Below are 6000 nucleotides of genomic sequence, written 5' to 3' on the forward strand. Positions count from 1 at the left end.
AATGGTCCAAAGGGTCTACCTTTCCCCCCCCCCAACACCTTCAAGAGTTTTAACCCTTACTTGTCACTGTGTCAGAGCCTCCACCTGCATTTCTGTTTTGGGGTAGCACTACTATGTGTGGTGCGTGCGTGCGTGCGTGCGTGCGTGCGTGCGTGAGAAGGCACCAGTCTGAACCATGGCACCCTATATAGTATAAACACAAACACATACACTCTCCAGACAGCGATTGTCTCCTGAGCGGCTTCAACACAACTACAGCCTGCCGAGGCCAATATTACAAACAGGTGAATCGCTGGCAGAATCTTGAACAAGCAGACATTCAAACCTTGTTCTTTTTAATTGGTACACTGAAGGATAAAGGTGGTTCAATGACAGCTGCATGCAGATAAGTTGCTTATTAATGTTGCATGTGGAGTCCTTCTGACGCCAATTTTAGTAAGTTTCATGTTGCAGTTAAAAGAGGATAACCAACAGCTCCTGTTGGGGGGGGGGGGGGGGGGGGGGGGGGGGGGGTGTATAACGAAAAGAAAACTGAGCAGCACATACACAACAATTAAGTCTTTCTAATCAAAGTAAACAGACTCAGCAATGAATGTCAAGTTACAACAGCTAAGTTGTTTTTCTTCCTTGCTGAAAATGTCATATTTACATTTGTAAACGTTTGCAAGAACAAACACACCTTGACATGTGTGTAATCTGTGGTAAACATATTAAACATAGTGAATGTATTTTGTGCTCATCTTTCTCATCTTTCTTCAATTTTGCCTGCATTCATTTGATTTAATTTTAACCAATATATAATTTAATTAAACCAGATGTTGCAAAGGCTTGTGTTTCCACATGCGGCCTACTGATGTTTTGTATACTCAGAGAGTGCGTAAAAGCCAAGTCCACCTGGGTGTCTGGTGTTGGTTGCTGTGGGAGTAAGGGCCTGTTGCTACAAAGCCATCTGGTCCTTACAGAACCAAAGTAAGAGCAGTGTGGATAAACTTGACAAGGATGTCAAACATGTTCAGTCAACACATTCTCACTCCAACTCATCAGATTCTAACACGTTGTCAGTGCGTCAGATATGGATGTACTAAGTACCCCTCTAACATCTTGGACATGTGTCACTTTCTGCTTCTTACATGCATAATGGATTTTCAATTAAAATATCTGTGTTCACAGGAAAATTATATAGGGAAAATACGGTACGATATTAGATCTATTCATTGGACAACAATATGATATTTGCAGATATCACAAATCCGCAGTACAACATCGATTTGTTTCAATCAATCAATCAAAATTACTTTATTTATCCCCGAGGGGAAATTCAGTTAGTCTGGCAGAATCTCTGGAAGAATTAGACAGCCTGATGGCACATCCTGCAATGGAGAGAGAAGAGCCGTCCACTGCTGTTTTTTTGGCTCATAAAGGTTTTGTGTAGCAGATGATCTGGGTATTTCAGGATGGCCATGAACATGTTGACAGGTCATCTCTCCACCACCTCCTCCAGTGTGTCCAACCTGGCTCCAACCACAGAAACAGATCTTTAGACCAGTCTGTCCAACCGCCTTGCATCTATGTGTCTGATGCTGCCTCCCCAGCAGACTGCAGCATAAAACAACACACTACCACCACAGACTGATAAAACATCTGCAGCATCTTACTACAGATGTCCAGAGATCTGAGCTTCCCTAAGAAAAAGAGGCGGCTCTGCCCCTTTTTGTAGAGCGCGTCTGTGTTTAGGGACCAGTCCAATTTATTATCCAGGTATACTCCTAGACACTTAATAACTTGGCACCACTTCAATGTCCACCCCACAAGTATTCACTGGCTGAAGGCGGGGCTTGAACCTGGACATCTATGATTATTTCTTTAGTCTTTGAGGTGTTCAGTAGGAGATAGTTCTTGTGACTCCAGTCACTGAAGGCTTTTATCAGATCCCTATATTCCGATTCCTGTCCATTCCTGATACAAGCCACAATAGCAGTGTCATTCGAGTACTTCTGGATGTGGAAGGACTCAGAGTTGTATTTGAAGTCCCCTGTGTACAGTGTGAACAGGAATGGAGCCAGAACAGTCCCTTGTGGAGCCCCTGTGCTGCTCATTAATGTCCCAGAAACACAGTTCCCCAACCTGACATACTGTGGTCTTCCTGTCAGGTAATCTGTGATCCAGGAGATGAAGGAAAGATCCACTCATATCTCTGTGAGCTTATTTTTAAGTATGTTGGGTTGGAGAATGTTGAATGCCCTTGAAAAATCAAAGAACATGATTCTCACATAAGCACCAGTTTCCTCCAGATGAGCAAGGGCACGGTGAAGCACGTAGAGGACAGCATCGTTCACTCCCATGTGTTTGTCTTTGACCTCAACTCTCAGTAGGCGTAGAATCAGCCGCTCCAAGGTCTTCATGATGTGAGAAGTGAGGGCTACTGGTCTGTAGTCATTAAGTTCAGCTGGACATTTTATTTTTGGTACCGGCACAACACAGGAAATCTTCCACAGTGCCGGCACACGCCCCAACTGTAGACTGAGGTTGAAGATCTTGTGGAGAGGTTGACACAGTTGGGCAGCACAGTCCTTGAGCAGCCTTGGACACACACCATCTGGGCCAGCAGCCTTCCCAATCTTCCCAGTTCCAACCTCACCCCCATCTCTGTGACAGACAAGAGCTGAGGCTCAGGTGTAAGAGGGGGGGTGGATGCTGCTTTGGAAATGTACACATGTTGAAGAGGAGGAGGAGGAGGAGGAGGAGGAGGAGGAGGAGGAGGAGGAGGAGGAGGAGGAGGAGGAGGAGGAGGAGGAGGAGAAGCAACAATGGAATTGGGTGGGGCTTCGACTCAGACACTAGCGATAGATATGAGATGAGACTTGTCCATTTAACACAACATGTTATGTTTATATCAACTTACAAAAAAACCCTAAAATATGATTTTACCATTTTATTTCTGAGCTCTTCCAGATATTTAAATGAAAAACAATCCATTCTTTTTTCATAAAAAAAATTAAATAGACCGCCTGTTCACTATAAAGTACCACATTGCATTTAAGCTCAAATGCTTTTAACTGGTTAACTTGAAGAGCCTGTGATCATCTTTCGGTTTTGAACATAACCATTCCTAACCTAACCATCTGTGTGCTTAGTTTACTTCCCAAAAACAAAACAAATCACAATAAAATCGTATATTAAAGACTGCAATAACCATCGATGTTTTGGCATTGCATCAATGTAGTTGGATTGATATATCGATCTATATCGATGTATCATTACACCCCTACAATCTAAAAGTGCAGACATCTGGCAAAGTAGACCATCTGCACCTTGACATCAAAAGGAACCAGCTCAGGTGGTTTGGGCAGCTGATAATGATTCCTTACTGGAGGTTTAGGCATGACAAACTATTAGGCACAAGCATCTCTGTGTTCTGAATGGCTATTTGTATCTACACCTCATTTTAGATAGATATTTATTGTGTGAGCTCTTTAAGATGAAAAATACAAGAAGTTAAAATACCCTAATGAAAGTGACATGGTCTGAGATATTCTTTTAAATAATGCATGGTGTATTGGAGAAGGGTACAACATAAATATTTTTTATGATCTAGCAATTAAGTTCAGACTGGTCTGCACCCTGCTGTCTGTCTGCTCTGAAAGTATAAGCAGGCAAAAAGTTACCAAATGACTTACTCTGAAAGCATACAAACAAACACCATAAAATAAGCAGATAAAACTGAGAAACACAAAGACTGTCCTATTTTCAATATTCAATAAAAGATTATTTTTTTAGAAATGTTTTAATATCTTTTGAAGCACCTAAAAATTTCCAAGTAAATTTTCACCATGGATTGATTTCTTTTAAAGCTGGTGTGAATCAGTGCAATGAATGATTTACAGCTAGGTCGAAGTCTGATTGTGGTTATTTGTCAGATTTCTGAAGACAAAGAAAATACCAACTGTGCCACCAGAAGAGCAAAAAAAAAAGACCAATTCCTGTCATTCACCACCCCGCTGCGAGTGGAGTTGTTATGTTTTAAAGAAAAAGAAGCCTGTTTGAAGAGGTCCAAAGTGCAGATTACTAACATGACTGCCAGTTTATTTTTCTTTTGCAATTGTTCAATTTGTTGTGGATGTACTGTAGGTGTGGCATGGGGTGGTTTGAGCATGTGGGTTCTGGTGCGTGGGTGGGAGAGTGTTAGCTCTCCACCAGTGCTCTTTGTTATGATATGCTGTGATTCATTAGTTGTCTTAGTTGAAAATCCCCCTGAGATACAATGCAAATGAGTTGACTTTTCAAAAGACATCATGTTCTGTGTTCAGACAGCTAATAGCCACTCTGCTGAGCTACTGTGAGGTGGCCATGGCGAGCTTGCTGAGTGAATGGCACTAAAGCAATTAGCATGTCCACTACCTTCTGACATTTTGTATATTTAAACTTTCATCAAAGTGTGAAGAATGTCTAATTCTAAATTTTTAATTTTAAATAAAAGGAGAGAAAAACAGTGCAATATATCTGGCATTGATGCTGCTCTGTAAAGCAAAACATATCACGTGCATGTCCCGCTGGCCATCATTATCCAAGTCACAATAGGCTTAGTCTACTATTTGTGAGAAATGAGCGTTCCTATCCATTTTTAATATCATTTCTGCATCAGCTTCTATCATCTTAAGCCATGCTAATGGGTTTGGTGATTGCACTATGCAAGAAATTCTGCAAATTTATTTGGCAACTAAAATAAAATCTCCTGCAACCCACATGAGGGTCACGACCCAGTCTCAGTCTCTGGAGCACATACTGAAAATGTAGAAATCCACTCTTATGTGTTATAACAGTGTATAAGAGAGGATCTATGGAATAATGGTGACTGCTCATGACCCAGCAGACCATCAGAAAGAAGATCAAGAGGACACAGACAGAAAAGAGGCTCTCCATGCGGCGATGAGGCTTGTGAGAGCCAGAGATTGACTGTGGAGGTGTTTGATAAACCGGTGGTGAAATTACTCTCACTATTCCACTCACCCCTCCAGCAGACGCAGAACTACCATCGCCACCTCCAGACCTGGCAATTGAGAGAGAAAAGCTGATCAGTCATGGAACAGTTGTGTGCGAGTGTGTGTAGGTGTGTGTGTCTCTCTGGCAGCATGCTCTTTCTTGTGGGCATGCACATCTGCGTGGTCGTCTGCAGGAGAGTTTCATTATCCAGGAGCTGATCCCCTACAGTAGCCAGATAGCCTGATCTCAGCATCAGTCTCTCAGACTCTTAAGGGCCACAGCTAAGAGATTCTGTATATGGCACAGCGCTCAGGCAATCAGAACTGGGATATCCATCAAAGAGCTGGCCACGCTGTCTTGTGCAGCTCACTGAGCCGATTTTGAGCCTCATAATACTTTCCAAATCATCACTCCATTAGTCGGTAGAGAGGTAAATAGGGAGGGGAGGAGAAGGATGAGGTGGTGAGAGTGAGAAGGAGGGAGAAGAAGTGACAAACGAGACAAAGCTCATTGATTTTTTCTTTAGAGCAGATCATTCTGTGCAGCAGAGCGTGTTTGGTGTTTTTAGAGTTCTTCCAATGACGGGACAATAGAAGAAAGACCCTGAGGGCAGGTGTCTAACGGACCGGCCCTTAGCAGAAAAGTCAATTATGCCCAGAATATGTGCTACAACATGTGTAAACAGAAGATGCAAGAGAGGTCTTTAAATGTGACATTTTCAAAGTACAGCCACTCTTATTAATTACAAGCATCACTACTTTGTGACAACACCAAGATGCCAAGTTGCAACACATTAACCGTGACAGATGCTTTCTTTACAACGCCCCCACTGCTGGCCAATAACCATTTACAAGCTAGTTTGGCATTTTATGATCACTGTTTATTTAGATACATTAAATCATTACATGCGATATTCCATATGTCATAAACCTTAAGAAATTAAAGTGTCGAGGAGGTCATTCTGCTGCTTGAGACATTAACCCTGAGATCAGTCTTACTTGAAGTTTTATCTCATGATGG

The sequence above is a fragment of the Centropristis striata genome, chromosome 20, assembly GCF_030273125.1.
Source record: "Centropristis striata isolate RG_2023a ecotype Rhode Island chromosome 20, C.striata_1.0, whole genome shotgun sequence".
Classification (NCBI taxonomy): domain Eukaryota; kingdom Metazoa; phylum Chordata; class Actinopteri; order Perciformes; family Serranidae; genus Centropristis; species Centropristis striata.